The sequence below is a fragment of the Lynx canadensis genome, chromosome A1, assembly GCF_007474595.2.
Source record: "Lynx canadensis isolate LIC74 chromosome A1, mLynCan4.pri.v2, whole genome shotgun sequence".
Classification (NCBI taxonomy): domain Eukaryota; kingdom Metazoa; phylum Chordata; class Mammalia; order Carnivora; family Felidae; genus Lynx; species Lynx canadensis.
This window is the reverse complement of record NC_044303.2, coordinates 145424795-145448138: the sequence shown is the minus strand read 5'-3', so window position 1 is coordinate 145448138 and position 23344 is coordinate 145424795. Positions and strand designations below refer to the sequence as shown.

Below are 23344 nucleotides of genomic sequence, written 5' to 3'. Positions count from 1 at the left end.
CATAATTTGGACAGGTATATGAGCTATATATCATGAGTTAGTTGTTATGAGTATAATATAGATAATACCTGTTATACTGTATGAGTTTAAATAATCTGAATGTGCACTGACTTTTGAATGACAACTAGGATTTGGATGAGAAGAGATGTGTGTGAGAGGGTATATCAGAGAAACAGGTTGACATTGGAAAAATATAAGGTGTACTTAGGGAATAGTAAGCAGAGCTGTTTGACTATGGAGTAGAAAAATCAAACACAGGATTAATGCTTAGCTAACAGATAGTAAAATTTTAAAACTGTGAGAACACTATGAAATTATCCTGCCATTGCTTTTATGTTGAGTTTCCCAGACTCTTGGCCTAGAGGTGAGAAGGAAGAGAACACCGTAGACGAGAGGCTCTTGGCCTCTTCTGTTTTAACTGAAGCAGTTTAGTTCTCCTTTCCCATTTCTTTCAATTTTCTCTTTCTAATTAAATGGAGTGAATCTCCATTTAAGTCATTACGCATGCCATAAATGAATCTTTTTTTAATCCCGGTGATTGTTCTCCTTTGTCCTTGACTAGTCATCGAAACCAGTCAAATCTATTGCCTAAACATTCCTTATGCATGTCTTCTCCTCTCTAATCTCACTGCAGATGCTTAAGTTCAAGTCTTTATCATGTCACAACAGCCTTTCACAGCTGTTTCTGCATCTGTCTTCCTTTACCCCCTGCAGGGTTCAAGAACTCTTCCTTATGGGTTCTTGGTAAGACTCTTAAATAAGCATCTCTGTCTCTCTATCTCTGTGTCTCTTTATTTTTTATATATTGCCAGTGTCAGAACCCAAAACAGTCCAACAATTTAAAATAAAAGAGTTTGAAAATGCTTATTTGGTCCAACCTACTTATTTTACTAGATAGGGAATTTGGTACCCAGAGAAGTAAATGATATGCCATTGTTTAAAAGTTGAGAAAGGTTTTGTGAGGAAAACTCAGGTTTTCCAAATACTCACTGATAACTATTTCAACTATACTAGATGAAACTTTTGTTATGCCTGCAATGGAGAATCATTTTTTGAGCATATTCAAAAAATAGTAAATTATATTTTAGGACGATTAATATGAGGGCATTGTGTGAGAGGAACTGAAGAAAGGGAAAGGACTAAAGGTGAAAACTGGGGAGAGGCTTTCCTAACAGTCTTGGTAAGAGCTGAAAAGCCTTCGAATGAGGGTAGCAGCAATTGAAATTGAAAATGAAAGATGAAAATGAAGGATAATAAAGAAGAGTTATAAGAATCAAGGAAGACATAAAAATTTTTTGAATTTGTAGTCAACACTACCGATGGACTTTGTGATGCCATTAGCAGAAATCTGAAATTTGGAAGGAAGAACATAGAGAAAGTGTATTCAGCTATAAGAATGGGTTTAATAATGAGAGAAAAAAGGTGAATTAAGAATTGAGGCCTGGGCTCACTGTTTGTGAGTTTGAGCGCCACATCGAGCTCTCTTGCTTCGGATCCTCTGTCTCCCTCTCTCTGCCCTTTCCCATCTTGTTCTCTCTCTTTCTCTCAAAAATAAATAAACATTAAAAAAAAGAAAAAGAATTGAGGCCTGGGGGTGGAAATTTATTAAAAAAAAAAAAAAAGCCCACATTTAGGGGGTGATAGGAAGGAAGGAGCTAACATTAAGACAAGGGGAAAGTACCACTCAGTGAAAGGTAAACACTTATCACACTAAGGGTAGACTCACTTAGATAGCTTGCCTGGTGTGTTCTATATAGCCCAGGAAATTTCTCAGATCTGTTCACTAGTTCAGGTACTTCTAATTTGAACTCTAGGGCAACTAATAAAATTTGTTTGGTATTAATGTACTATGTTGAGTTCCTAAGATATTCAAAAGCTGTTTATGGTTTTTGAAGCAAGACTTAAGACTCAAGCATTGTCAATGCCTGAATGATCTTTATAGGCCATAATTTCATTTTAGAAAGCAGTCATGTATTGTATAGGGGGAGAAGTAGATTCAGATTTAGGAGGAAAACTAAATGGACTTAAATGATCCATGACTTCTTCCAGAAGTTTTTGAAACTTAGATTAATAGGGAAATCTCTATATGTTAGCTCTCTTTCTTCATTACAACTTTGTTTTAGCAATCATGTATTGAATTGCTTATTAAGAGCAATGTAAAAGTTCTCATACCTAAGGGAAGTAAACATATAGGCTGTAAAAATATATCATGTTCAATTTTGTAGTCTAGTGTCATACTTAATTGGTACTCAATATTTGATGAAGGAATCTAAATTCTTGAGGCATGCTATTTATAAACGAAGTGCCCTACTTCCATGGGAACATTGTACTGCTCATATATGACCCATTCAATATTCCTTTTTCTTGCTTTTCCTTGATCATTATCTTATCTTCCGTATCACCTTATCTTAGCCCTCCTATCATCATTATCCTTGGTTTGTCAGCTCTGAGATAGACATGAAAAGAGAAAATAAAGGAAAATATTTCAGAGCTGAATTCATATTATAATTTTTATTATGGACAAAAGCCCAAATACTAAGAGAAATGGAAAATCTTTAGATATCAAAAATGACTTCTGTATTGCTTACAATAGGACACTTTAATGTGTATTAGAAATTATGGGGATGTTTTCCTTGTGCAAATCTCATCAACAGATAGCCCCATACACTAGACTATCTTCTTTCCTTTTTTCTCTAACCTGGGATATTCTTGTGAAAGGACATTGGGAGCTTGCTATAAATTAAATCTGTAAACCTATCCTATCACAGGTCACCTTCCTATGTACTCTTCTTATCTTTTCCAGACGATAAACATAACCTTTGATCTTTTTTCACTATTTTCCTTTGTCAGTTTTTCCTTCCACAGGGCCTACTCCTTTCTTTATGTCTAGGATTTTAATTTTATTCACTACAGAGACATACATAAAGTAACAATATGAACACTGGGAAGTTTGCAGAGAATTGGGAATCTCAGCAGGATTTTATGTTTGAAATATAAATAGAAGTTACTTGGTTTCATCTCCATGTCCACATTCCCAGTGAGATTATTTATTTACATTTACTTACTTGAGGGGCTGGTGGGGTGGGGGAGTGGAGTGGGTGGGGCATTTTAAGTCTCCTATTTGGGAATCATTCTTACCTAACTCCTGTCTTGATTGCTTGAGAGCTCAAGTTCAGACCAAGGTAGGTTTGAGCTGGCACCTCTGCCTGGTCCTTTAGAACTTGTGGTGTGCTTGGAAACCTCTCACTTTCTAAGTGGTCTCTCCTGGAGGGCGCAATGAATAAGGAGGGCACTTTGCTAGCTGACCGTCCCTCAAAGGTTCTTTTCCTGCCCCTTCAGCTGCCTGACATTTAGTTTTCCATCAGCTTGTTCACTTGCTGAGACTTCCAGGCTAATTCTGCTGGTGAGAGAAACTAAGCTTTTGTGTTTTCAATGAATGTTTGGTATTAGTTTCTTCAGTTTCTTGGCAGTGTTACTGAGGGAAACTTTCTGCTTTTTATTACCATCTTCACTTGCTCTTGACCAGCTCCTATATTTTCCTGTGTCAAAGTGGTGCATCCAGTTAGATCATATACTGAGGCCTCTTTCTTATCTGAGAGATGCTTGTTTCTAGAACAAAAATGATTCCTCTTGCTTAGGAACCTTCCTGTTCCGATTGTTTCCCAGACATTCTCTGAATCAAACTCCTGGGCTTCTTTTCCAAATTTGAATTCTATTAAACATTGATAAACTTAAGCATTTTCTACCCATGGAAAAAGATAGGCTATCCTCTTAAATCCTTTGCATAACAAATCGTACAAGTAAAAGTCTGCCTGTTCAATGAGGACTTTCCTAACTATTCCAACGTAGGTAAATTGTCCACATTATATATTTAAAATGTGAGATAGGCTGTCTGCGTTCTGATTTTCTTTTGAATCAGATTATTAGCTTAAAATATTTTCCCTTTCTTATTCTTTTTAAAAACTTATAGAGTTAAAGTCATAGCAAGGCTGAATTAAAACAAACAAAAAATTTATCTCAGTAATTTTCTTTGAAGTAAAAAAGAGCCAGTAGGATTTTTTTTCTTCTTTTACGAAATTTAACAAGTGATAATTATATATAGTTTTCTGTAATTTAAATGTGTATGTCATTCTCATGGGCTTTTAATATCTATCTGGAACAAAAGCAGCTGTTGCTTACCTTACTCATATCAAAAGACTAAAATAGCAATAATGGGAGGTGTTTAGGGAAATAGAGTTGATTTACTTAATTTGGATTTTAAAAAAATTGAGGACTTTTTAAAGACTGCAATTTCGCTAAAGCCCTTTTAATTAGTTAGTTAATTAATTAATTTTTACCCAATAATAGAAATTAATTAGAAATCCAAAGAAGGAATAATAGATCTTGTTATTAAATATTTGTAGAGAAAAAATTGTGCATATTTTTCCCTTGAGTAAAGTATAAGTAGATAGATACTTACTTTACTCTAGTGGTGCTGTCAAGAATAAAAATATAAGAGCTGTCTTTCTGTTTTGGAGAATCAATGAGTTGAGTCAGAGTTAATTCATAAGGTAATTCAATTTAAGGTTTTTATTTTTGTAATTTTTTATTTAAAAAGAGGAAGTTGTGTTTTTTTGGGGTTTTTTGTTGTTAAAGAATCTTCTGAGGGAGGATCACCTTTTAAAATAAATAACAAGAAATACAAATTCTACTTAATAAAATATTTTTTAGAAGATTTAATTCTACATAATGAAAATTAGAGAAAGGAAGAGAATAGGAATCAAGGATAAGACCTTGATATTTAGGAAAGCTCTGAAAGTCAAAGGTTAATTTATATATTAAACTAATGTTCTAATGAGAAAAAAAATTCAGCCCTTTAATTCAAATATATAGGTAAATAGTGATCAGATTCATTTAAAATACTTAAAATTCTTATCATATGAGATCTTTGTATCTTTTCATTTTAAGTGGAGAAAAAAATGCTCTTTATTTATTTTTTTTTTAGTTTATTTATTTATTTTGACAGAGAGCATGGGCACAAGTTGGGGAGGGGCAGAAAGAGGAGGGAGATTATTCCAAGTAGGCTCCTCACCGGCAGTGTGGAGCCCAGGTGGGGCCCAGGAATCGTGAAATCAGACCTGAGCTGAAACCAAGAGCTGGACATTCAACCGACTGAGACACCCAGGTACCCCAAAAATGCCCTTTAATTAACCTGGTCCAGAATATTAAAAGATAAGTAAAAAGTACATTTTTATCATTTTGAAAGGTTGGAGGAGATACTGTTAGATTTCTCAGTTAATATTTTCATTTTCAATGAGAAATAATATATATATATTATTTACTATATATATGTATATACATACATATACATATATTCTTGAGAGAGAGAGCGTGAGTGTGTGCACATGCCTAAGCAGGGGAGGGGCAGAGGGAGAGGGAGAATCCCAAGCAGGTTCCACACCCAGCATGGAGCTTGACATGAGGCTCGATCTCAGGACCGTGAGATCATGACCTGAACTGAAAATCAAGAGTTGGATGCTTAACTGACTGAGCCACCCATGCACCCCTACAATGTATTTTATAATATCTTGTATATTCAGTGATGTCATTAAAAAGATCTGATCATCAGTGTGTATCTGTATGAAATATTTAAATTTTAAAGCTGTTGAGATATTTTGTTTTGTATTATGAATTAAAATATTTAGTGTTTAAGGCCTTTGTTACCACTTTACCTAGATTTGAAATTATGGTAGCCTTGTGGCCAAATTTATTTATTTGGCTTATTAAAAATATAAGCAAGACTATGCAAACTAATGTACCATGTTTATATTTGACATTTAGTTTATAGAGTTTAATTTACCATACCTATGCCCTGTGCTCAGAAAAAAAAAAAAAAATAGAAAAGATTTTGTCTTTGGAGCATCTAACAATTTTCAGAATGAAAAAGACAATCTGTAACTTCCTGCCTGCTAGTCATTTCCAATAATTTTAGAAAACTCCTCTCCCCTTTTAATTTTAAAGCTGTTTTTCTCATGGATTTTCCTGATATTACTTGAATAAGATCAGTACAAACGATACCACATTTTATCAAACTTATTTGATGATGTATTAAGAATGTATCTAAAATTTAAGAATTTCTTCTCAGGTTATAAGTCAAGTGATTTACCAAGAAAAATCTTGTTTTTTGCTATATCAACACAGTATGCAAAAACAAGTAGAGATATCACAACATTTATATTCATGATCAGTTGAATTGTGAAGGTTTTATATAATAGCATCCTTCCTATTAAGTCAATGAGCACCGTATTTAAACATTAATGTCTTTAAAAAAATACATGTGTTTTTAAACAGCTCTGAAATGGATATGCATCTCATGAACAACTAAGAGAGTTTCATGCCATGATCTAATTATCTGGCAGTATTTTTCTGTCTTCCTAATGATACATAAAATAATTGTGATCATTGTGAGTATTAAGATAATGGCCATCTTATTGATGAATTGTGATTATGGTAGATACGTAGTGTTTCTGGACAGAGAAAATAGTAGTAAATTCCATTTTTTCAATAGTCCACTCATCTTTTATACTTTACAGTACATGTTTTGGAGTGCCTGCCTCACTCAGTCAGTAGAGCATGTGACTCTTGATCTCAAGGTTGTGAGTTCAAGCCCCACATTGGGTGTAGAGCTTACTTTAAAAAACAAACAAAAAAACCAGGCAAACAAAAAACCAAACATGATTTTTTCCTCATGTGCAATGTGGTAAATTATTTTGAATGATGGGATATACATATTTTCATTACTAGGTTCAAATTTTGTGTAAATTGTTTAATAACATTAAGCTATTCAGAAGAACACTTAGAGCCTTATTTGTATATGTTCATTGTATATACTTTTTCAAAATGATAGTATAGAGGCCACAGAAGTGTTTTCATAAAATTTAACTAATAAAAACAGTTTTATGTTAAATGGTGAACCCAATAACAAATAATTGTCATAATTTCTAGTTTTTAAGTTTTTTGAGAAATGATTGTAGTTTTGTTTTTATTGTACATATTGTTATCATTTCAGGAGAGCTGTTACTGGTTGAAGCCTCAACTTTTTTCCTCTTGAGCCTGATCAATCTTTTCATATCCATTGTGACTTTTTACATTTTTCAAAGATGGTGACAGTATCTCCCATCCCCCATATTCTTCTGCTTGTGACCTTGCCAGTCTTCCATCAAGAGGTGGAGTCCAATTTCCTTTCCCTTGAATCTGAGCTGACCTTAGTGACTTGCTTGTAATCAGTAAAATATGAGGGAAGTGATGCTATGTGACTTCTGAGGCTAGGTCAGAAGAAGTCTTGCATCTTTTGCTTTGGTATCTTGGAATGCTTGCTTTTCAGCCGTTGCTTCTCAGGATGCTCCCTCTTAAAGCTGTATCACCATTCTATAAGAAATGCAGTCCCAAGATTAGCAGTGTCTCTACCTTCCAGTCATCTGAGGAAGAGCCATTAGTGAAGAAGCCATTAATGAAGAAGTCCTTTAGCTGTTTGAGTTTTCCCAGCTGAGGCACAGATATCCCAGAGTCTGTAGAGATGGCCATTTCTACTGTTCACTGTCCAAAGTTCTGAACTACATAACCCATGAGCATAATAAAAAAGTTGTTATTTTATCTGCTACTAACTTTGGGAAGGTTTGTTATACAGCAATAGATAATGAGAATAGTACTTAGTATCTGGAAGTGGGGTGCTACTGTAACAAAAAGAAAAGGACATAGTATCAGCTGGTGGGTGGACAAGAAATCATGGAACTTGAGATAAATTCATGGAGACTATGAGGGCTTGAAAGAAAGTAATGCCAATATTATTTGAAACTGGAAATAAGAATATCTTTGTTATCTAGTGGCAGAAAGTTTAGGAAAACTGTCCACCTATGGTAACATGGAAAATAGAAAGTGTACTTAGTGAACTGATGCATCTGGCAAAGGAGGGTATGATAAAGAATGTCCAAAGTGTTTTCAACTGTTTCTTTTAGCTATACCTTATGAAATGTGGATGGGGAGAGAGGAGTTAAAAAAGAAATTCTTGTTTTCAAGCAGAATTTGGAGGAAATGTAAAGGGCTCAGGAAAGTTTTTCCAGTCTGCAAAGGTTCTCAAAGGGCCTAAGAATGAAGATCAAATCCAGAGCAAAGTTTGGAAAATGTGGTCTCAAGGTAAAAATGAAACTAAGGTGTAACTATAAAACCTTTTTTGAGATCTCAGAAAAATTTGAGGCGGCCCTCATAGATTCTCTTAGACACACAAAAAAAAAACCTTTCAGGAATCTTAATGGCACAACTTCCAGTTTTTCTCTGGTAAACAAAAGGGCTTCCAAGAATCTTCAGGACCTTGTCCCACAGCAGCCTCACAGAGGGCCCAAGGTACAGAAGGACTTATTTCAGTGACATCTGTGGGCATAGCATTTGCTTGAATGAGTGGGCTTATAAAATATGTTTTTGAAACATAAGAAACCTATAAAGCTTTTTAAAAGAATTCTATCAGCCTGGGGTGCCTGGGTGACTCAGTTGAGTGTCCAGCTCTTGATTTCTGCTCAGGTCATGATCTCACAGTTTGTGAGTTTGAGCCCCACGTGGGTCTCCATGCTGACAGCACAGAGCCTACTTGGGATTCGTTCTCTGTCTTCTCTCTGTGCCCCTCCCTTGCTTGTGCCCCTCCTGCCCCATTTAAGCAAAAAACACTGATATAAATACTTAATTTGTTGTGGTCAAGTTTGTAGAAAGACTCAATAATAGTGTAATGCCTTTTGCTTTTATATTTTAAATATGTATACCCTAAATATTGATATTTTTTATTTTCTATTGTTTAGCATATTTAGTCAGAGTTTGAAAAGTTATAAGGAAAGCATTTCTGAAGGAGAGAATTGCCTTTCTGTACTAGTCTAATGTCTATTCTACTATACTATTTTGTTGCTATGGTAAGAAAAATAGGCAAAATAATTTGTAAGGAATTTAGTATTTTTCCTTTTTAAATTTGTGATTACTAGATTATATCTGGTTTCTCCCTTCCTTTTTCCTGTCTCATATACTCAGCTGTTCCTTACAATCTTTTCCTGTGATTCTGAATTATTTATAACAATGCTTAAATTGTTATAGAACATTGGTGTGGATTTTATTTTCTAACTAAGATACATGTAGGATCTTTAACTTTGTAAGTTCCTTAGTATATGTTATGCATTATTTGTGATCCATGATAGAAATATCTAAAAATTATTACATGTGGTTTATCTTAGATTTCCAGCATCTAATCTATATCTTTTATTTTTAAAAAGGCAGACCATCTCAACACTTTTTAAAAAAATTGTTCCTTCTTTAATTAAAAATATATTTATTGACCTTGCCAGACACAATCCTTAGTGATGAAGATACAGAAATAAAACAGAGCCCCAGTGTTTAAAGAGCTTCTGTCTCATAGGGGACATAAGTCAAAAGATGATTGACAATAAAATGTGCTCTGGCAAAAAAAATAAACAGCATATTATGGAAACATTTGGGGGATGGGCTTAAACACCTAGCCTGCAGAGTTGACAGAAGGCTTTCAGGAGGAGCTTTGGAGGAGATTAGAACTGGCTAAGTTTCATGAGTGCAGAAAAATTGAGATCATATTCTCCTCTGTCTCCTCACTGCCTACTACAGTGCTAGAATGTAGTGCATATTTGATGGTGATTAAAAAGCAGGGATATCTACCTGAATTTTGATAGAGCATTTTAGGATGAGTTGAGAGAATAAGTGAAAGACACAGCCTGTAGAAAAGTTTTTGTCCTTGGAAAAATCCTCTCCTGAACCAGAGGCAGGCCTATTCATTCTCTCTCCCCCTCCCTCTCTCTCTCTCTCTTTCCCTTTCTCTTTCCTTCCCCACCCTCCATGATATCTACAGGCTTTGACCATTCACTGTCTATTGTTTGTAAGCAAATTGCTATGACATCTTGGTGACTTGTCCTAGAAGTTAGACAATAAAATTTAATATTTTCAGCATCCCTGTGAAAAGGCCCTTCTGGTCTAAAAATTATGTTCATTTGTTTTTGTTAAAAGTGTTTTTATTGAAGAATAGGGGGGAAATAGAAACTTACTCCTTTCAGTCTTGAATAAAGTAAAAATGATGTAACTGGACTCATCATAAAACCTTTAATGATATAACTGGCTAATAACATCATTAGCCTGGAATTTTTGGCCTGGGCAAAAAGAGGTTAGGCATCTTCCCCTTCTCCTAACAGTGGTCCCATTGGCAAAAGCTCACCTTCAGATGTCAGGTTATCAGGCACTCCCTTTGCCATACATTCCCAAATGGCAACCCCACTGTGGGGTCCTGGATCTTTCAGATGATTTAAGATTTACTCTCCTCAGAAGAGTAAGAGCAACGGTGTTAATACCAGGTTACTGCTTGGTACTATACATGTTTAGAGAATAAAGACAGTCAGATTTCTTTGCATTTCTCATGAAGGAGAGGTTACAGTTTTTGTGATTAAGGATCTAAGTAGGGTTTGACCAGACTCTTTTTTTTTTATTTTTTAAATTCATTTTTGAGAGACAGAGAGAGACAGAGCATGAGTGGGGAAGGAGCAGAGAGAGAGACACACAGAGAATCTGAAGCAGGCTCCAGGCTCTGAGCTGTCAGCACAGAGCCCGACATGGGGCTCGAACTCACGAACTGCGAGATCATGACCTGAGCCGAAGTCGGATGCTCAACCAACTGAGCCACCCAGACGCCCTAAGCACCTGACTTTTGATCTCAGCTTAGGTCATGATCTCATGGTTCCTGAGATAGAGCCCCGCATCAGACTCCATGCTGACCGCACAAAACCTGCTTAGATTCTCTCTCACCCTCTCTGCCTCTCCTATGACTCGGGTGCACATGCACATGTGCACTTACTTTCTTTCTCAAAATAAATAAATATACCTTTTTTTTTTTTCTTTTTAAATTCTGAAACACACACACAAAAAGTCCACTCAGGTATCAGGGTGGGTTGGAGGAAACAAAACTAGAGGTAGGGATGTACAGACTGTTTTTTCACTTCCTGTGTCTGTGTAACAAAATTATACCAGGAACATAATGGTGTAGAGCTTTTGTTATGCTGCTGGATTCCTTCGTTGAGGAATTTGGATAGGGTGTAGTGGGGATGGCTGGTCTCTACTCTGTGATATTTTATACCTCTGTAATAAAAGATATCACTCCATTATCTTCTGTATGGCAAATTATTATCAGAAGTTTGTTGTAATTCCTTTTTTTTTCTAGATGCCATCTCTCTCTCTCTATATATATATTTATTATGGGATTTGAATATAATACATCTATGTATGATACTTATCCTACTTGATGCTTTCTGAGCAAGTCGAATCTGTGTTTTGTTACATTTTACTAATTATGAAAAGTTGTCAGCTATTCAAATATCTTCAAATATTTTTTTCTGTAATCTTTTTTACCTCTTTTCCTTACAGGTGTGTTACACTTTTATATTGTCACATAGTACTTGAATGATCTGTTCTCTTTTTTATTCATACTTGTGTTTTTTATTTTTTTTAATTGTGTTTTTTTTTTTTTTTTTTTTTTTTTAGTTTACTCTTTGTGTTTCACGGTGAGTGATTTTTATTTACTTATTTTCAGGTTGACTGATGATTTCCTCACTGGTTGAGCTTACTGATGAGTTTGTCAAAGGCAGCCTTTATCTCTGTTACCGTGTTTTTATTTCCATCTTTTGATTTGATTTGATTTGATTTTCTTTTATAGTTTCCATCTCTACTGAAATTTTCCATTTGTTCTGGCTTTTGGTCAACCTTTTTACACTGGAATATATTAACATATTAATCACAGATACTTTAAATTTCTTGCCTGATAATGCCACTAACTTTCTCATATCAATTTATTTCTTTGTTGGTTGACTATGTGCTTGTTTTTTGTTTTTTTTTTTTCCTTCTTTTTTCATATGGCTTGTACTTTTTGACTGAAAGCTAAATATCTTGTCTAGGACAGTGGAGACTGAGATAAATTTTATTCTGCTTAAAAATTGACATGCCTCTTTTTTTCCTAGTCCTTTCATGTATGGGGAGAGCAGTTAAGTTAATATAGTCAGGGGTTTTGCTGGGGTCGGGTTTTGTTGTTGCTTTGGTATCAGTGCACTGTGGGCTTCAGATTTCTCTAGCATTATTTTGTGTTCAGAATAGAGGCTGGTTTGCTCAAGGGTTTAACCCAATATCTGGTCTGTCTCCACCCCAAAATCTTTAATTTGTTTCTGAGTCTTACACAGGGTCTCTTGTTACTATTTGGAACCTCCCCTAGAAGTAGACTCTTTATGTGTTACTTGATAATTACTGGCCTGGCAGTATAGGACATGGGGTGACATTCTTTGTTCTGAGTCAGCCTCAGTGTTACTGGAAGGTTGTTTCCCTGAGTCTCTTGGGTGTCACATTGTGAGCAATCCTGTCTTATCCCAGTGGTGGAGGACCACTAGTAGTAAATTCCAGATTTTTTTTCTTCCTTTCCCTCCAGGGATGGAGGGCTTTTTTGCTGTTCTTTTCCTTCAGCTTGACTCTTCACCTGTGCCCTGAGGGCTACAGGGGTTTTTGACCTTTCATCTTTAGTTTCAGGTTTTTTGTTTTTTGAGGGGAGAGGGACTAGGTGGGACTTTGTGCTTTTTTCACAGTAGCTGCTTTTCCGGTCCTCCAGGCCTTCTATTTGAGGGAGGTCTCTCCAATCTCTTCTTCCCCCCCAACTTTTTTTGCCCTCTGAGGAATGTGAGAACACTTATTGAGTAGATGAGCATTCATTCCCCTGATGTTTCTGGCTCCCAGGGATTCTCTATTCTCATGCTGGTTCACACTCAGCCTTTAGCAGTTTGTTAGAAATTTTAGCTGAGTCCTTATCAGCCTGTATTCCATCTGTCATCTGCTTCAGGTAGCCAAGTGCTCACGTCCTGTTTCTCCTTGGAGGTGTCTGTCTTACTTAGATGAGCTCTCTTAGGGGCTCAAGAAAATTTGTAGATTAACTGCCTTTTTTGTTTGTGTGTGATGAGGTTGGAAACAATACTGTTTCCAGCTTTATACATCTTATGTGGAAAGCATATGAGTAGGTCCCTCAATACATAATCACTATTAAACTGCATCACTTACAGTACTTACTGGATTACACATATGACCTGAAAGATCCACAGTTAATTACCACTTTGATTTTCTTTCTGATACATTCCTTTTAAATCTCTGGCAAGAGCCTGATAATTCCTCTTTGCAACACTTCCCTCCTCATTCCAAACATATCTCTAAGTCCTCTTCTGAGAGACACAGTTTGAAATACATTGGTGGAGAAAGGAAAATCTCATTTTTAAGAAGTAGAGAAATCCGTGCCCTAATATAAGCTCTTCTTTTATTGATTCATCTGAATCAATCACTTATCCAGATGAACCTCTTTTTTTAACTTTTAGAAAGGGATGTTAAAATGTTCACTCCTCTTACAGGATTGTTTTATGACTCAAATGACTATGGTGTGTAAATGATCTCTGAGAAATGTAAAAGTCTATGCAAATTGTGATTTTTATTATTGCCTTTCCTATATAATTTCTACTCATGAAGTGCGTTTATTTTTACCAAGATTAAGTGGACCAGCTATAATCTATCTGACTTCCTGTTTTTGATTTATTTAAAGAACTTTTTATTATTGGTTAAAGGCATGGTAAGGGCTTGAATTGTTTTTTTGTTTTAACTAACTTCTAATTTGAACCTCTCATGCTCTATTACATAGACTTCCCTGTTTTTCTTTGTGGTCAGAATTTTCTTATCTCAAATTATAACTTTTTACCGTTAAAGATCTTTTTCAACTGTTAGTTGTCCACGTAAAAGTTCATTTGCTACCATTTGATTTTTTTGAAGCTCTGAATTTTTGATATGTGATCTTATTTCTTTTTCGTTTCTAATAAGTTTGTTGTAAAGTTTCTAGGCATCTTGTCATTAGTTGTTTTTTAAAAACTTCTTTGAAAAGACTATCTCATTTATTCATAATTTTTTTGGAAAACTTGGTGACTCCATGGCTATTTTAGGAGAAGATTGAGCTTGGTTAACAAGTATTTACTAAGTACTCATCTACTTGCACTTCAGATGTCAGTAATCGTCCTTCATAGGGACTTAACAACCAACATGTTCTGCACCAATATGGTGGCAAACACAGAATCACTGGACTCGGCATCTCCCTCTACCACTGCTTTCTTCTTCATAGAAAATGTTCCAGGTTTCCTTCCTTTCCTTCCATTACCTTGAACCCTTTTTGCAACTCACTTTTCAGTTTATTCTATTTCAAGCAGTATTTTTCCCCTCATATGTACACACATCTTATTTAAATTTTCTTCTTTTCTAAATATGGTTTAGTTATTATACTAAAATATTTCTCTTTTGCTCATACTCTTACGAAGAACCTCAAACAACCTTAATCACAAATGAGAAGGATCAAAATGCAATTACTACTTTACTTGTATTAAGAATGAAATATTCATACATTTAATGGAAATGAGACAAAATATAGTAATAGCCTGGGGCAGGGGGCCCCAAGAACCCCTGGAAATACAGTGAGTTACTAGAAAGATTCACAGAACTCAGCATATAGCCACACTTGCTGATATAATTATTATAGCAAAACTTATAAAGAAAAAAAAAGGCAAGGGAAGGATGGAAGAAAAAGCAAAAGGCTCACAGGAGGAAGTCTGGAGGATTTCAGATTTAAGCTTCCAAGAGCCCTTTCTTAGTAGGGTCACACAAGTTGCACTGAATTACTCCAGCAACTAGTTGTGGTCACAAATGTGAAACATCTACCAGGAAGCTCATTTGAGCTCAGTGTCAAAGGTTTTTATTGGGGGGGGGGGGGCTAGTCATGTAGACACCCTCTGCCTAGTATATACCAAAATTCAAACTCCTAGAAGGAAAGCAGATGTTTAGTATAAACCATATTGTTTGTGCAAGCAGTTTAGACATAGTGAGCCACCATTTTGTGAATGGTGTGAACCCTCCTGAAATCAAAATTCCCAGCAACCAGCCAAAGGCTGTCCTTACACCCAGGCCTTTCTAAGGATGTCAACCTAAAGTCTGTGATGTTAACTTTTCTCTCTCTCTCTCTCTTTTTTTTTTTTTTTTGTATACTGCAGTTAGACTTTGAAAGTCCGTCCAGAAAGCATCCAAAAGTTGTATTCAGAATCAGTACAGAACTCTGGTATGTTTCCTCATGTTCTGCTAATTGAATAAACACTAGCATTTATTATAAGCTATAAGAATCTTAGGAAATAATTTTCTATTACTTTTCACCTCAAATAGTATTTCTATTATTGTAAATTTAAAAGGCTTTTTTATTGAAAGCCTGGAAATTTTATAACATGTTTTCTTACATAAAAGAAATTCTAATTTTCAAACAACTGATTTGCAAATGAAATTTTATAATAAAACCTAGTTTTAGGATTTTCTTAAATTGTAGTTTACACAGAAGGAAAAAATTTGAGTAGATTGTATTCACTGGGGAAGGCTTTAAGAAGGAAATTGAAATTGAACTGAAGCAGGGTGGGGGGAAAGGACAAAGAATATGCCAGGGAAACCCAATAGCATGACTAAGGGAAGATTGAGGATGAGTGGCTTGAAGAGGAGAGGTACTCGTGTATTACTATTCAGAAGCAAACAGAAACTCACAATTATTTTTTGCATCCATGCTCCTGAGGCACAGGATATATGTATTTTATGTTTTTGTTCATTCTAAAACTATAGGATGATCTACTTTTCTTATTTTTTTTAATGAAGCATATTATATATTTCTTTTGTTATGTTTCATAATCTTAAACTATTTAACTCACAGGGTTGTTTTGAAGATGCAGTAAGATGTGTGAAAAAGATATGTGAAAGTATTTATGGCCATCATTTAAAAAAATTTTAACTGTCTCATCCTAATGAGTTAAATTGGGCATATACTTCACATATAATTTTATTATGTATGGAATTTCTGGGCACAGCACTTTTACGTATCTCCCTCAGCTTGCTCTTACTTGTTCTCCTGCTACCTGACTGAATATTCATGCTGTTACAGAACCTAGTCTGGATCACCCAGCGGAAGAACCAAGCAGCACTCAGAGATCTTGGGAGGCGGCAAGTTTATTTCACACCAGTAGGCTCAGAGATCACTCTCCAGAGGTCTGAGCCCTGAGTGTGTAAGCAGAGGGAACAATTTATAGTCCGTTACTTCTGCATTCCTCATTAGTCGTAATTTGGCGTGGGCAAGTGGGGTAGGAAGAAGAACCCGGAAGGGGAGTCTGGTCAGAGACTGGAATTTCCCTGTCAGTCCTGTTGGCTATCTAATAACAGATTTTTTCCCTATCAATGCCAGAAGGTCTTCTTGCTGCTAAACATTACAGTTCTTTAATTCTATAGTGTAGCATAGGTGTCTAGTATTTATATATGTGTTGGTTTTGGTTTTCATGCTTCTTCATATCATATAGTTTCCTTATTTGGCCTTTGTTTCCTGTGTTTTCCTCTCGCACACCACTCAACTATTTGGAGAGCAACTTTTATAAGATCCAATCTTCGGTACTTTAGTTTTCTTGCAATATTTTTTATGGTTAAAATAGAATTTAAAAGTGTTGTCAATTCCAGGATAGCAAAGCTATATAACAAAAGTCCTTTCTTTGTGCTAATAAGAGAAGTAAAATATTTCATGAGTGCCTAGTGCCTAGCCTAAAGCTGTCTTACACATTGTTATTATGTATGACTATTTGACTCATTATGAAAAATTGAGTATATTATCTAATTCTTTCAAATGTAAGATATGTTGCAAGAATTATTAGAAATTCAGCTAAATAATCATTGCCTGATAATACAATAAAACTCTTGGTAAATATCTAGATAAATCATTAAAAATTTTAGGCCAAATATTTGAATATGTCACTGATCACTCCAAAAAAACCCACGTGGTTGTTAACAATAGCTCAGTAATTGGCTGATTTATTCCCTTCTCTCCAGATTTCTGATGTATGTAGAAATATCCTTAAAGTTCATTAAATAATACCTATTAATGAGCAGTGGAGGGGCAGACAGAGAGGTGGACACAGAATCTGAAGCAGGTTTCAGGCTCTGAGCTGTCAGCACAGAGCCAGGTGCAAGGGTCGAACTCACGGACTGCAAGATCATGACCTGAGCTGAAGTCTGATGCTTAACCGACTGAGCCACCCAGGTGCTGCCTCCCCACCCCATTTATTCTGTTTAAAAGCCAAGAAGCTGTGACTTGGTAATAGTTTTTGTAATTCTGTTCTCCTTAATCTAATAAATTCTAAAACTCATTGGGCAGTGATAGGAAGCCATATTTCAGATGGAAAATGTGTCAAGTGTCTACTTTTTAGGATGAAGTAGAAACATACATGAGGATAGCACCTATTTATGTGTTTGATTAATTTTCAGAATAGTTCCTTTGTTATTTATATTTTGAAATGTTATCTATATGTTAAAACAGGATAGTAATACATCTGATCATGTGTTTACTATCAGATTTCAATAATCATTACAAAATTATCTTTACATTTGTGTCACTTGCATATATTCTATAAATGAGAAATATGTGTTAGAGAATTATACTGTGTAAAAGAAGTCTAATACAAAACTTGAGTACATATACATTAGGTTTAATATAAATTATTTTCAGAAGAATGCTTGCTTTTTGTGAATTTACAAGAATACTTATTGAACCAAATATTATTAAATGATTAAAATGGAAGAAGTCTCATCTTTTGTACCATAAATTGTTTAAAGTATAATTTCATTAAAATAAAGAGAACTTAATTTTGTTAATTAGCTTATTTTATTTTTAATATTTTTTAAAGTTTGTAAAGAGAAAGAAGTAGCAACTCGTCATAGAGCTAACCCCTAAACTAAGGCAAATACTTTTGTCTTGTGAAGATGGCTTTTCTTAGACAAAACAACCAGAGCTTTAACTTAATACTTAAACAAACTGTGCTTCTATTTCAAGGGAAAAGCTATTTACTTTGAGATTCAGTTTAAGAGCTCTTCACAAAACTGGGAAAAAGCAAAGCCTTAGCTGAGATAGAACTTGATTGCTACTGATAAGGACATTTCTGTTTCTGATCTAGTGATCTTTACATCTAAATATCTGAATAAAAAAAAATTAGTTAGAATTTATAGCTAGAATGAAGTTAAATTAATCAAGGTATTTGTTTTTGAAGCAATTATATAAGCTCATGTTTTAGATTGCTTTTCAGTACATATTCTTGCTTGAAAGGAGCCAATCAAATGGGAAATATTGAGAAGACAAGGCACAGAAAGAGATTGTGTTATAAGAATAAGACTATTCTTTTTATAGTTTTCTATAAAACATAAAATACACTTTATTTCCTTGTACTCATATACTTAAAAATCATCGTACTATGCTCAATTTTAGGCAACCAGTAGCTATAAGTAATAGATTTCCCAAGCAGAAACATTTTCCTCTCTGTCTTCTATGGGCCAAGTCATTTTTCTGTCTACTATCTTTTAAAAGGCCAAAATTGAATTTTTCAACTTAGTAGTTACTCTTACTCTCAGTGGATTCTTTCTTCTTGGTTCTGAAGGTTCCTATTAACATGGTACAGACTCCACAAAATTGTAAGGTATAAAGTAACTGATGTTTGGGGCTGAAGGTGACTTTTCAGATCATTTAGTCAAACACACAGTTATTTTACATTTAACCCAGGTGTCACTTGAAGCCTTCTACCAATCCTGTGGCCTCTGTAGTATTGCTGCATATATGCCCTCAGGGATTACATGCTCGTAGTTACTTCCAGCTTCAAATTTGGACTCAGGGGACTTTTCATCTTACTTGCACTTTATCTACTAATCATTTTCTCTGTGTTTGTTATAGACCTTGGCAATAAATGGTATGATTGAATTATAATCAGTTGGTATTAGGTACTAATACTAGTACATTAGGTACTAGATCATTCATGTACCTATGAGAACCAAAGTAGTGGACTGTGTATTTGACCTATAAAATTTGTGTTTTTATTTAATTTTCACCTGGATTTCTTGGTGTTCTAGGTAGAAAAGCAGAATATTTTGTATTTGGTTTATATGTTGTCCTTCATTTTTAGATCTGAGATATTAAGTGATAATTAAATTGAAGATTACCTTTAATCATTTACACCTTAAAAATAGGGTACTGGGATAAAAAATAAACCCAGAAGCTGATAGACCCAGAAGCTGAGCACTGTAAAATTACCATTGGATATTAATATATGGTGTCATCGTATGTCCTTGCCTTCTGTTCACAAAACATTTTTTATCCTCACACATGAAGTCTTTTTTTAAGGAGAATCCCAGTTAAAATATTTTGCATCATAAATGCCTTGACATGGAACACACTTGTACTTGATATAATATGCTTGCCTGAAAATGTACTTAAGATATCTGGGTTGTTATCGTAGCTGTCATCATCTCTGATAAGGTATCAGTCTTTCTCATCCAGAACCAATTTATCAGGGTTACATAGTATTTCTAATACAAATCAGAAATTTGTGGCTTTTGTATTTTTAATACAAATCAGAAAAACAATAAAGTGTGGGGATATGAAAATCCCAGATTGGGACACTAGACACCGTGATGCCGTTTCCCCAACCAAAAATTAAAATTTGCAGTCTGAAATTAGAACTAATGTAGAAAACTAGTGTGTGTCTTGATTTTGCATTAGATATCTTTTGGTCAAATTGTCAACTTATTTATCCTTCCCTACACGGCTGGCTCAGTAGGTGCTCAGTAAATATTCATGAGCTTGAGTTGAATTTGGAGTTAACATGGCTGATGGTGTTTTACTGCCCACCTGAGCAAAGCCAAGAGTATGACCTATTATACTTTTCCACTGTTTAGGATATATCACTCTGAATCAGTTTCTTCTCCTACCAGCACAGCTTCTTTTTCTTCTAATTGCTGTACAGTTAGATTTTTCTGAAAAAAAATTCAACAGCAGTAAACCATTTCTTTAGTTCTGCTTTAGTATCTTGATTTATAGAGACTATACTTTGATGGAAATACAGGCATTTCTATTCTGTGAAAAGCCACTTAGCCCAACCTCATACCACTCCTTCCCTAAAATTCAAATTTTCAAAATGGAAACCAGGAAGCAGTAATTTTTGTTTGTTTTACAGAAAATTTCTTCAAGGCCTTTGAAATAGTAAGCTTTCTTAAATACATTAAATGTTATTTCTAGAACATTAACTCCTTAACTGGGCTGGAGGGTAGATAAACTGAAAACTAAATTGTTGAATTTCTATCAAATTAAGATCAGAAATTAAAATAAAGCATCTCTTAAATTAAAAAAGCATACCTACTGGCAAGTTCTTATGAATACATGGTGCAAAATATGTAATTATAATTATATATTTATATATACAATTTAAAATATATATAAAATATATATATATAATTATAATTAATGTAAAAAATTGTTGCTGGCAGTTAATCATGACAGGAACTGGCAAAACTATTCACCAGGTAGTATCTAGGGGCTCTTTGACAGCTTCCTTTCCTTATTGTGAAAGCCTTTATCCAATTACTTAATATTGTGCATGTGTGTGTTTGTGTGCTCGCACATGCATGTGTGCGTCAGTGCGTGTGCATGCCTGCGCTGAAGGGCCAGGTGCTATTTTTGCTGTTAGTTACTTGAAACTATAGGGTTGAACGCATATATTTTGTAACCAGAATATGTCCACTCCTATCTGTACAGTAGATGAGGACAGAAACAGCTAAGGTTAAAATGAAAAACATAGTGAAGTTACTCATCTTTAAATCATCCATAATGAGGTCTGTACATATTAATGTAATGTGATCTCTTTTTCCTTTGTCAGTCCTCTTCTTGCACCTTAATACTCAGAACTGCTTCCATGCTAATTTTTCTCTTTTGCCCTCATCATTGATTTTGTTATCCTCAATAGGATGACTCTCCAGTCCCTCTCAAGCTTTAATCTTCTCTCTCCATTTGGTCTCTTGGACATTTACACTTGCATATCAGTCTGCCACTTTCAATTCAGGGTTTTAAAAGCAAAATCACCCCACCCCTAGCCAAACCTAAACAAAGAAAATATGAAAAAACAATAAGAAACTTGTTTGTCCCTTCTAGATTTCACAATTCTTTTTCTGATGTAATCTTTCTTCTATCCTCCCAGGATTTGAAATGAATGTTTGACTCCTCCCCCTCTCTGCCAACATCCTCCAAATGATTTTTGCCTCTTGCTACCTTCCCTGATACCAGACTAATAGTTCCAAAATTATTGCTTTAATCATGTAATTCCTGTGCTCAAAAATGTTTAATGATCCCTTAGTACTTTCAGGAAGAAATCCACATTTCTTTACCTGGCATTAAGATTCATGATTATCTGCTTCTATTAGTTCCATTAGTTTCTACTCCCATCTGCTTCAGTCATGTTTGCTAGAATGTTTTCCTGTGTATATACATTAAAGCTATGCTTAAACCCAGTACTTTAAAACATCCAGCCCTTTCTCAGTCACATGGCTTTGGAAATGTTTCCCTGATGTTTTCTAATGGTCAAATCTGTTAAACTTAATCCATCTTTTGAGCTATCCTAGATACCATTTTCTTCATAAAGCCTTTCTTGATTCCTTCAAAGGATATACTTCTGTATAGGACTTACCTTTTATTTATGCATATATGGCAATGGCTAAGATCAAAAATAAATTTTAATTATTGGCATAATTTCTTACCACTATATAGTTATAAGTTTCTAGTACCCAGCACAATGCCTAGTGCATTTCATATAAACATTTAATATATATGGAATGATTAATTATTTTGGTGCACTTCATTTGAGTGGAAGACAGTATAGTATAATCACCAAAAGCAGCCAGTGTCTGTGGAGTCAGAGAGATGAATAGATAGTTTGTATCCAGGTTCTACCTTTTCTATGCCATGTGAGCATGTAACATAAGCACTATGTTAATGAAACTTTCTGAGGCTCATTTCCTGACTTTTAAAATAAGTGAATTTTTATTAAAGTATAACACACACACACACACACACACACAATGTAAACATGTATAAATATTTTTAATTCATTCATCCTGTTACTTTGCTCTAATTGCTTTTTTTAAAAAAAGATTATATATTTTGGGATAGAGAGCAAATTTATTTCACTGAAGTTGATTGATTGGCCCATTTTCTATTGAGATACATCTCAATTTTCTACTGAGAGTACGATTGGAGAGGAAGGCAGTATCAGAGAAAGTAGTCATAGCTTTGGAGTCTGTCCATTGCCAAGAGGTGATGGCAAGAAATTCATCCCAGGTCACAGTGTTATTCCTTGACTGCCTCTTTGTATTTTCTTCCTCCTCACCAGACTGAGTGGAGCATGTATGGGAAAAGTATAAGTTGGTTTTTTTCTAAGGTATTATGATAATAAGTAATTAGAAATTAATTTTTGCCTGAAACGTTCTAGACTCTATTCCTAGAGTGTTCCCAGATATCACTACCTTTAATGACCAGAGTTCTTTTTATTTTTTGTTTTGTTTTTTAACAGCAATTTATCAACAGCTCACCTAGGTGATTATTTAAATAGGTTCCATTTTCATTATTCAGTACCTTTTTTGGCATATTAAAATTTCTTCTCAATTTTTAAAAACTGAAGTGATGTCTAAAACCAGTTGCAGTGACAGGAAGGTTATCACCATTTTAATTTTGTGCTACAACAGTTCTGGATGACTCAAGAACGTATTCAAGCATTCTTAGTAACTAGTTTGACAGAATGGATGGCTGTTCTTGAACATGTATAAAATGAAGATTTTTTTTTCCAGAAGAAGTTGCATTTTATGTGTTTCCACTTAGGTTCCTTGGATATATTTTCAACCATTCAGAAGTTAATTTATAAATGTATTTCCCCAGTTGTGAATCAGTGGGTTTTTGAATAGTTTAATAAAGGCAGTTTTTATTTGTAATCAAATTTTCATTTGCATTAGAAGGAATTCCAGTGATGTTTTTGAGTGAGCTGTGGTGTATCACACATTCTTTTAATCGTGTGAAATAAGGTATCCTTTTGGTTGAATTTGGGTTTGTATTAAATACTTAGGGTTAAAGCATTGTTCTTAACTTTGTTCATAAGTAATAAATTACAGGTTTTAGGGTGAATGGAGGTATTTATATAAAGTTATTTATGTAGGGGCGCCTAGGTGGCTTAGTCGGTTAAGCGTCCGACTTCAGCTCAGGTCATGATCTCACTGTTCAAGGATTTGAGCCCCGCGTCGGGCTCTTTGTTGACAGCTCAGAGCCTGGAGCCTGCTTCAGATTCTGTGTCCCTTTCCCTGCTCCTCCCCCGGTCACACTCTGTCA

The 23344-nt window shown here is 34.8% G+C and overlaps 1 protein-coding gene across 5 annotated transcripts in view; it reads left to right on the top strand.

The window, feature by feature from the left end:
* SSBP2 (single stranded DNA binding protein 2) overlaps positions 1–23344 on the top strand; it is a 316776-nt gene that overhangs the window by 130938 nt on the left and 162494 nt on the right. The window lies entirely within an intron of this gene.